At 44.1% G+C, this 10,950-nt stretch overlaps 1 pseudogene; it reads right to left on the bottom strand.

Annotated features, from left to right (window-relative positions):
- Positions 1 to 6,507: 6,507 nt before the first annotated feature.
- On the bottom strand, positions 6,508 to 8,079 carry LOC102254270 (annotated as a pseudogene).
- Between the last annotated feature and the right edge of the window lie 2,871 nt (positions 8,080 to 10,950).

The following is a 10,950-nucleotide window of genomic DNA, read 5'->3' as shown; positions in this document are numbered from 1 at the left end:
ATATATAGATATAGATATAGATGTAGATGTAGATACAGATAGATTTACATAGGAATAAGTATAGGTATAGGTATAAGTATAGGTATAGGTAGATCTCCATACACTAGTTGGCTACCCATCTAGTTCATTCCTATCGAAACAGTGATTAATTCGACACTGAAAAATATCCTTCTGGCCGAGGCATTTTTAGTACTTATTTCCTGTGGTAGATATGACCACCTTGATTTTGGTGTTAAGCATTGTAACTTAGGTCTCTGCTATGCTGGGAACTAATGATTACATTAAAATCAAGAAAGCCATACCTAGCTAGCAAACCAAATGGCCATATTTCTCCTGAAGAGGAGAGCAATTGGAGGTCTATTCAAGGATGCAGGTACTGCTCTTGTTTGTGAATTTTTAATGCCTCGGTGAAGGAACTTCTTCTCTCCCTTCATATAGAACATAGTGGGTATGCGGTCATACATCATGACTACACTTTTATTATATGTTTTATTATATGCTTAGGCCTTTAGACTCCTTCCTTCATAGCTTACCAGGTAAGCTCTAGAACCTAAGCTCATTAAGTACAGGCCACACTGACTCCAAGTTTCAGTCGACCAAATAATAAACCACTTGGCTCACCTCCGGGACACAAGGTAATGCATTAAGTTCAGAATCGCTAGTAAGTTCACTAACATAAATGGTATCTGTTTCCTCCTTTTTGTTCATCTAATTTATTTTCCATGTTTCTGTAGGTAAACTAGCTAAGTCTTAAAATTCTTTTGGTGTTTAGGTGTTTTCTCCTGGGTCATAGTGTGTATTTTTCCTGTTTGGGACATTATGAGATTTGACACAAGTTATGGATCTAATGGTAAAAGGGAGTGACTGTGATATGTCTTGAGTAGAACTTGCATCCGTCCCTTCTTAAGGACATAAGATTTGCAAGCAAAGAAAGTTCAGTCTCCTCACACACAGAAGGGCAATCTACTTCTACTGACAAGTGCAGCTCAGAATGACATAGGTGATAAAGACTGTTCATTTCATCTAGGGCTACCAGATGTTCCCATTACAAATTTTAGTCTTTACCAATCTATAATATAACTTCAACATAGAAAACTGGTGATACTGAATTCTCTAACATTTCAACTCAGCATGTCACACAATCACATTTTTTGTCTTTGATTGCTGTCTTTACTTTTTGTCTTTAATTTTTCAGCAATATCAAACCTGTAGCCTCTCAAAGAAGTGCTCTGTTTTCATATTGTGACTTGAGCTGGGAGTTAAGGGACTTGAGCTTGTTATTTGTTTTCTGTAAGTTCTGCAGTGCACACAGAAGAATCTACTTCACACCATAGTTCTCAGAGGTTCGTGTAGTTGTCACTATTGCCACAGGAGGCAAGTGAACAGTCACTGGACTCCAAGGCACTTGTGTTAACTGGCACTTCACCACAACCAAACAATAACGATAGCTTGATTAAGTGTAATGCCACAGAATGTCCTGGATTATTAGTATCCCATTTCTAATTAGCAAGGAACTCAGCAATGTATCAAAACCCAAAACACAATAAAAGCAATTCACAAATCCCATCTCTGTGGGACCATTATTACTACCAATTTTGTATCAGTCAGAGTCCTGTGGAGAGTCCTGTGGACATTTGAATAGGGAGAATTTATAATAAAGATGTATAAACTGCTAACCCAGATTAAGTTTTAGGGGTGTAAATAGAATTCTAAAAAAATAAAAATAAATCAGCTATAAGGAACAGCACTACCAATATGGCTGAAGCTGAATACTCCAAGGAAGGAAAATTTTTAAAGAAATTCCCTAATACATGACTTAGATTCAGATCTCACCGGAGGTGGTACGGCTATAGTCACTGTATGTCATCAAAGTCTGCTGTAGTTGTGCAGGCAGAAGTAAGCAAGCAGGAAATTGCCTACTTAGGTGTCAATGAAACTCTCCAGGAATTGCCCACAGGCTTGCTGCTGAGCTAATGAAAAGGTGGTTGCAATGCTCACATAATTTATTGGGAAGCTACCGTGCTCGTGCAATGACACTCACTGCAGGCTAGCACCCCTGGATGTTCAATATGCTGCGCAACCATTCCGTCAGCTGACAAAAGAGAAATGTTTATAGGTTGTAGCTCCCATATAAAAAAGCAAGGCAATAAAGAGTACATTTGGAGCTGATAGGCAATATATTGGTAAGTGGCACAAACCTAAGCAGACCCAAAGTTGGATCCTATGTTAGAATCAACTAACAAAAACTTTAAAATAACCATGATAAATACCTTAAAGACAATAGTGAAAAACTTAGAAACTATGTATATACTGGTGGAGAATTACAGAATATAGAAAATATTTTTTTAAACCATGTGTATGTTCTAAAAAACTAAAAAGGTGCTATCACAAAGAATCTTTTTAATAGACTTAACAGAGATCTGCTAAAAAGTTAGGTTCTTTTCCTATAGTTTTCTATTCTCTTAGCCTCTACTCCCTGTGGCTAGACATATTTATCAGTTAAGCAAGAGAAGATGAATTACTTTTAATTAAAAGAACACATGTTACAAGATAACCAGTAGGTAAAGTAAAGATACCAATGGGCTTGATATATTACCAGGTCTCACTAAGCAGTCCCTCTTCTTATCTCACTTGCACATTTATCAAGGGCTTAGCATCCGCCCTTGAGGTATGACTAGGCGGAAATCTCAGAGACTGGTTATTTGATAGTGAGATGACATACCTTTAGACCAGGGGTCCTCAAACTTTTTAAACAGGGGGCCAGTTCACTGTCCCTCAGACCGTTGGAGGGCCAGGCTATAGTTTAAAAAAAAAACTATGAACAAATTCCTATGCACACTGCACATATCTTATTTTGAAGTAAAAAAACAAAACGGGAACAAATACAATATTTGTATTTGCATGTGGCCCGCGGGCCATAGTTTGAGGACCCCTGCTTTAGATATTGACTGTGAAAACTCCAACCAGCAATGACTAATGCAAATTTTATAGTTCTTGAAGAGTTTCAAATATGCCCATTCAAAATGACTCCTGACCATTTTTAATTTTTTCATTCAAAATAAAGGGTATAATGGCTCTGATAATCAGAGAATCAAGTCTGTTTTGGTTGGAATTGAAGGCAATGACCAAAGGTGGGTTTGGCTGCTCTCATTTGAACATTGTTTGGGTTATAAGAAAAAGAAATAGATAATGAGAAATGCAGCACATCATCCAGGGTAAAACCCAGTATCCTAAGAACTTTATGTTCTTGTCCAGTACTTTTTACTCATCAATTTCTCTTCAATGTCTTTAGCCTGAGAAAAAGAACCATGCCCTTGATACAATGAGTTCACTTCATAGGAGGTAATCCTGGTTGGACATGCTATATCAGGTATATTCAGGGATGGGCAAAAGTAGGTTTACAGTTATTAAAAAAGACATGCAGGCTATGATTATTACAATAGTTTTATTTACTCTGTGTTGCATTACCACAACCGTAAACCTACTTTGCTTACTCTGTATATACATAAAATATCAAATGGCAAACATTTTGTGAGTAGAAGGTTGTGTTTGGGCAAAGCTTTTAAAACAGAACATCAAAAACAGTACGTAAATAATACATTGCTAAGTAATAATCTTCAAATTAGGGTACCTGCAACCTGGAATAACACGAAGACGTCCTAAGGAAACAGCACAATCATTGCCAAACCCTAGATTCTCATATGTATGCTTGAGGAGACAGAAAGTAGCTAGGTAGTCAGGGTTTGGACCACTGTGGGGGAGGAAGTAGCACCAGGAAACTCAGCTGGCAGGGGTTACTAAGGCAACCCACCAGGTGGGGAAAGGGTGCATGCAAGGGAGACATGAACTTTAAAATATATGGATGTTGCTAAGATGGGCAGTGAGGCTTATAACCAATCCTAAGGATGTTGCTAAGGCAGAATTTTTTGAAAAAAATCAATCAGAAGCTAGCAAGCTTATATCTACCCCTCGACAAAGAAAGACACACTCTTCCTCCCTTTCTGCTCTGTCTGGCACACTGGATTCCAGGCTCCTATGGCAGGGAATGTGCTCCCCCATGCCCACATCGTTTATGGCCATGTGGGACTCCACACGTGGACTAACAGACTTTAATTAGCTTGGATGCTGAACTACCCCCAGCTGCAACACGGAACAGAAGCTCTGGACACTGGCCTGCTTTTGGAACTTGAGCTGCACCTTCTCCAGGACTGGCTTCTCTCAATAAATTTCGGTTCTGCTAACCGTTTTTGTCCACAAATTCATTCGATGATTTTATGAGACAATGAACTGGGACCCTACCACCACATTTTGGCTTCATGCTTTCATAAATTTAACCTTCATGAGAATAAGCCAGTATTTCTTCTTGCCCTTCTTTCCTTGACCAGTCTCTCTCATCCATTTTTCAAAAGTAATGTTAACCTCCGTTTTTAATATCTCAATTACAAATTGGTTATTGTATAAAATTCATTCAGGGTACAAATAAAAATGATGATTCAAAATTTCAATTTAGTGTCCAGAAAGTGAATGACAGTAAAGACTTGTGACAAATACTTTCATATATCATACAATTTCCAGATTACTTGCTTTCATTACATTAAAAGAATACCTCTTACACTTTTTAATTACTAGAGTATTCATAATAGATCTCAATGTGATTTTTTTGGCATGTAACTCAGAAAGTGTCCAAAGAATTGAGTGACATTGCATTTTTAAATGACATTCTTCTCATCTATATTTTATTACTAGAGGCCTGGTGCACGGATTCGTGCACCGGTGGGGTCCCTCAGCCTAGCCTGCAAGATTTAGGCCGAAACCGGTTCTCCAACATCCCCTGAGGAGTCCCAGATTGTGAGAGGGCGGTTCTCGGGTGAAGCAGCCCAGAATCGGGCTCCCTCCTCTCTGTTCTGGGTGCATCACTCGAGAACCTCAGCTGCCAACTCCCTGCAGCTTGGCAGCTCCTACATTGAGTGTCTGCCCTCTGGTGGTCAGTGCTCATCATAGCTACTGTTTGGAGCATCTGCCCCCTGGTAGTCATTGCACATCATAGCTACCAGCCAAACGGTCGAATAGTCAGTTGGTCACTTAGGTTTTTATATATATAGGTAATAGTTATAATTATTTACATATACCAGTGCAAAAATGGGAATTATATTGAGCCTCAATTATATCTCAATTGAGAAATAGGTGATATTAATCTATAGATAGTTTTAAAAAGGAAAATAACTCCATGCATCAAATTCATTTTTAAAACCCTTTTAAAATAAACTATAGCGATGTATAATAATGTTATCAATTATATACTTACTAGAGGCCCGGTGCATGAAATTCGTGCACTGGGGGGGGGGGGCCTCAGCCCAACCTGCACCCTCTTGCAGTTCAGGACCCCTCAGGGGACGTTTGCCTGCTGGACAGTTGGAAATTCCTCTCGCAGTCCGGGACCCCTCACTACTGCCTGCTCACTCTCCTTACCACTCAGCTCGCTGCTCCTTAGCACTGCTATGGAGGCAGGAGAGGCTCCCGCCACTGCCACTGTGCTCACCAGCTGTGAGCCCTATCTTTCTGTGTAGTTGTCTGTGGGTCAACTGCTCTCTTCCTTCTCACTTAGGGCAAGCAGCATATGATGGCAGAGTGCACTGTCATGGAATACAGAGGGCTGCCTGGAGCTGAGGGGAGTGGCCAGGCCCACAGGGTGAGAGGTGGACACAGAGGACACTATCTCACCTTATTGTGGGGCGGGCTGGCTGGCCTTCATCTGCCTGACCCCACCCAGGGAAGGACCGAGCAGGGTGTCCGCCTCTCCATTCTCCATCCTTCCATCTGTGACACCTGTCAACATTGCCAGGCCCACCCAAAGTGAGTTCAGCTCAATCCCTGAATGTAAAAGGGAGTGGGGAGGGGCACTCCAGTGCCCCCTGATTCCCAGCGACAGGACCTAGTTGACAGGACCTGATCTCAGGACGGTGGCCACAGCTGCAGAACATAGATCTGTTTCAAGAAAAGTTGGGAATGCAGACTTTCATATGAGCCCCTATTCCAAAAGGTGTCAGTTTATTCGCATTGTGGCAAAGACGCCTTCAAGAGTAACATAAGTGGGTAAAGTCAGGGCCAAACTGGGCCATTTCCTCATCCAAGCTCTCTGAGGCACGTGGACAGAACCAAGTTTCAGCTCTTTGCAGGACACTTCCAGATTTTTTTTAAGCCTAAAGGACAGTAGTCTGTCTCCATTCTTGTTCTTTGGGATTTTTTTCATCATCAGATAACACGATACGTTCATTGAGGCAATCCTCTCGAGATACAATATTCCAGTTGCACCCATGTGACGATGACAGTGTCCCTCAGAGGGAGGGAGCCGACAGATGGGGAGCAGGGAATTCTGAAAACCAAAGCGATGACAGAGATGCTAAGCCTTTCCTTCACGTGTCTGACATGCCTCTTCAGGCAGCCTGCAGGCCGGGCGTCTGCTGGACCTTTACCACTTGATGTCCCGGCAGGCTGCCCTGGGCCCTGCTAGGTGGTGTGCAGGGCCGCCTGGGCCCGCGGGGAGTCGCCCCCGCCCCCCGCCCCAGCCACTCCTGGTACAGCTCCTGCACGTGGGCCCTGGTCTCCGGGGGCCACACCAGGAGGGCAGCATAGATGCCTTCCATCTGCCACAGCAGCGCCCTGTCTGCACACCCATCGTCCGCCTGGGCCTGGCCCCTGCCACTTAGGCATGCCCAGCGCAGGCCAGGACCTCCATGAAGTGGCAGCGGAACTTGCCCCTCTACAGCTTCAGGACCACTTCTGGATGTTCCAAAAGCCGCAAGCAGCCTCAAAGTGTAGCAGAACTTCTCCGTTCCTTTCAAGGGTGACCTCCTGGAAGTCTTTGTTCCTCAGAGTTTGGTAGGTGAGCACTCCCACGTCCTTGTTGAACAGCTCCTTGGACATGTGCCTGAAGATGTGTGCCAGGTACCTGTCGGAGCTGGCACCCTCATGGAGCCTCACCTCCTTCTCCTTTCTGTCTCCAAACAGAGTGTCCACGGCAGCGTCATTCGAGGAGAGGTCACTTTGCTCCATTATCTGGACAATTTCACCTGAGGTCAACACGCAGTCAGCACCCTGGGAATTATGTAAAGCTGTGGGAACATCTTCTCAAAGGGCCTCCAGTTTCTTGTCATAACACAGGGCCACAATGACGTGGAAAATCTTGTCTGGGGACAGGTTCTGCCATCTGGTGAAGTAATCCTTCACCAGAGAGCCCATGATCTGCTGGGGAGACTTGGCCGTGTAGAGGTGGTGGGTGATGGGGTGACCCGGCACATGCTCTGCATATCGGTCCCAGCCGGGGCAGGCGGAGGTCAGCATGGGTAGCCAGGGCTCTTCCTCACGATGCTGGCAGTACCGATGCACAAATTCCTTCTGACTCCCCAGGATGCTGAAGTCCACAGCTATCTTCATGTCAAAGACAGTGCGCCCCAAGGCTTTGGAGAAAGCTGCAGAGCCTTCTGGATGCATCAGTGACACTGAGGCTGAATTTAGTAGCAAAATAAGGCAGAGACTAAGGTCACACAGACACTGCCAGCACCTTGTGCTGTGAGTTATCACATTTCTTATTTAAGGTTCAGAACATGGAAGAAGTCCTTGGTGTTCTGTTGAGAAACTTGAACTCCTTCCTCTGCGGTCACACAACTGTCACATGCCAGGCAGTCACTCAGAAATATCTTGGCATCGGCCAACTCATGGAATTCTCCCTTCTCTCCATTCTCCTGAGCCAGATTCCGGACGTTGACTGCGGTATTCTCTTGGTTATCAGTTTTTGTTTTTTGTTTTTGGTTTTTTAAATATATTTTATTGATTTTTTTACAGAGAGGAAGGGAGAGAGATAAAGAGTTAGAAACATCAATGAGAGAGAAACATCTATCAGCTGCCTCCTGCACACTCCCTAATGGGGATGTGCCCACAACCAAGGTACATGCCATTGACCGAATCGAACCTTGGACCCGTCAGTCCATAGGCTGATGCTCTACCCACTGAGCCAAATCGGTTAGGGTGGATTTCGTTTTTTTTACTACATTCCTTCCGTGTGCAGTGATCACACTTCATCTGGAGCAGGGCTGGTGGGAGCTGGCTCGAGTGACCTGGAGGAAGCACAGGGAGAGCAGTCAGTCACTGCTGGCGGTATCCTTTTTTCCTTGTGGAGTGTCTAGGGAGGGGAAGCGGTCACAGTGCCCGAGGCCAAGTTCTAGGAGGCCGGCAGTGCTGTCAGGATCGTGCCGGAGACACTGGTCCATTGGTGTCTGGCCTGACCTCTGGAGATTGAACCTACAGGACTACTACAAAATCCAGTCCCCAGTTCCACCTCGCCTCCACCACCGATTGATTGGAGTTTGAGGGCCAGGAGGAGGGACCAAGAGGCCTGCCTTCCAGCTGCTTGCCAGTCCCTGTGCCACTCACTCCAGTTCCCTGTTAACCATCCCCTGATCGATGGGAGCCTGCAGACCGGGAGAGGGACCAAGCGGTCTGCCTCCCACCCGCTCACTAGTCGCTGCTGCCACGAATTCATTGGAGCCTGAGGGACTCCAGTTCCCCCATTAGCTATCCCCTGATCAATGGAGCCTGAGGGCCGGGGGATGGACCGGTCATCCATTAGGCCGTGATGGACTCGGGTTTTTATATATTAGGATGATAATAATTAGGCTACCCCAGGAAAAAATTAAACTTCAAACTACATGACACAGAAAAAAACATTCAAATTTTGTATAACTGCTCGCCTGCCTGCCTGCTTGATCACCCCCAACCACCTCTGTCTGCCGGCCTGATACCCTTAACTGTTCCCCTGCTGACCTGATTGCCCCTAACCACTTCTGCCTGCCTGCCTGCCTAGTCACCCCTAACCTCTCTCCCCTGCTGACCTGATCCCCCTAACTGCTCTCCCCTGCCAGCCTGATCACCCTAACTGCTCTCCCTTGCCAGCATGATCCCCCTAACTGCTCTCCCCTGCCAGCCTGATCCCCCTAACTGCTCTCCCCTGCCAGCCTGATCCCCCTAACTGCTCTCCCCTGCCAGCCTGATCCCCCTAACTGCTCTCCCCTGCCAGCCTGATCCCCCTAACTGCTCTCCCCTGCCAGCCTGATCCCCCTAACTGCTCTCCCCTGCCAGCCTGATCCCCCTAACTGCTCTCCCCTGCCAGCCTGATCCCCCTAACTGCTCTCCCCTGCCAGCCTGATCCCCCTAACTGCTCTCCCCTGCCAGCCTGATCCCCCTAACTGCTCTCCCCTGCCAGCCTGATCCCCCTAACTGCTCTCCCCTGCCAGCCTGATCCCCCTAACTGCTCTCCCCTGCCAGCCTGATCCCCCTAACTGCTCTCCCCTGCCAGCCTGATCCCCCTAACTGCTCTCCCCTGCCAGCCTGATCCCCCTAACTGCTCTCCCCTGCCAGCCTGATCCCCCTAACTGCTCTCCCCTGCCAGCCTGATCCCCCTAACTGCTCTCCCCTGCCAGCCTGATCCCCCTAACTGCCTCTGTCTCGACCCTGCCCCTGTGGTTTTGGCCAGAAGGACATCCAGAAGGTCGCCCGGAAGATTTCTGGTCTAATTAGCATATTACCCTTTTATTAGTATAGGTTAGGATATAATTCTATGGCAAAGGTAGAATAAAAATATAAATTCAGGCAGAAAAAAAAACATATAAAATGATTGTTAAAGGAGAGCTTTTTCATACACTTTTAACTGGATGACACTGGTATGAAAACACAATTTAATCAATATATGCTAGAATTTATAACCTTTGCAACTGTGTAAATTTATGATATAATTTTCTATATGAACTTAGAAATTTTAACTTTTTTGTTTCAAAATTCTTTCAAGGTTTGCCAGGAAAAAAGTTTAAGTCACCGATAAAAAGTATCCTGTAACAGACACTTCTAATTATTTTTCATTTTGCATTCTTCATGTCTTTTCTTGCCATGATATAATTCCTGATTTTATCAAATATCAATACTGAGCTGGAGATCCTATGCTACCCTTTTCCATGTATCTAGTTGTGACCATGAAACAAACAGTGTGTGAGACAACATTGTAAGTGTAATTTCTGCATGGTCACCCTAAAAGAAATTGCTTGCCTGCCACTCATCTTCACCCTTTCAAATTCTTTGGGCTATGACAATGGCTGAACAGTTATCTTGTATTCCAGAAATGGAAACCACATGTGAGGAAAGACAGGACCTTTAGCCCATAAGCCCCAGATGGCTCACCTCTGATTTGAAACGTAAGTGAAATAAATAGCTCTCTTATTTATGTCATTATTTGGAGTGTTACTTCTTTGAAACATAAATTTATGTATTCTAAATAATGTACATGCTAAGTAAATAAATGGAAAAGAAAGTGGTTATATTATTTCAGAAAATCTAAAAAATGTCAACATAGAGAGTGAGTAATTTGCTAGATTGTACTGGGCATAATGAACTTGTATCCCAGTCCTAGTTTTGACATGATATGGCTATTTTCCTTTGAACAAGTGATTTTTCTTGTCCAAAACCATTTACTAAGTAAAGAAATTAGACTAGATATCTTTAAGGTTTTATTACTTAAATTACAGTGCTTTTCTTCTTGTCATAGAAAAGGCCAAGGGAAGTTGCAAGAGAAGTTGTTACTGAAATTGAGCCTTGAAAGATAATTTAATGGATGTCCCTGTGAGTGCTGAATCATAGAATAAAAGTAAAAATCTCCTAGGGCCCTCCAAATATATACAAAGGGTAGACTAAAATGAGTTCATAGGACAATCATATTCTTCAGAAGAACTATGTTTATTGAACATAGCAACTCAGATGGAAATGTAGTGGTCACTTAACACATTGCTAGCAATATCCAACCCATTCTTATATTTAAATGATCTTGTAATTCCAACTCTTAATAGACTCTAATATATGACAAATAATACAAGGCTGACATTGATCATGGCAATGATCAAGGTGAAA

This window comes from Myotis brandtii, unplaced genomic scaffold (assembly GCF_000412655.1).
Source record: "Myotis brandtii unplaced genomic scaffold, ASM41265v1 scaffold794, whole genome shotgun sequence".
In the NCBI taxonomy this organism is placed as follows: Eukaryota; Metazoa; Chordata; class Mammalia; order Chiroptera; family Vespertilionidae; genus Myotis; species Myotis brandtii.
The sequence above is the reverse complement of the archived record's forward strand: the minus strand, read 5'-3'. Positions and strand labels throughout refer to the sequence as shown.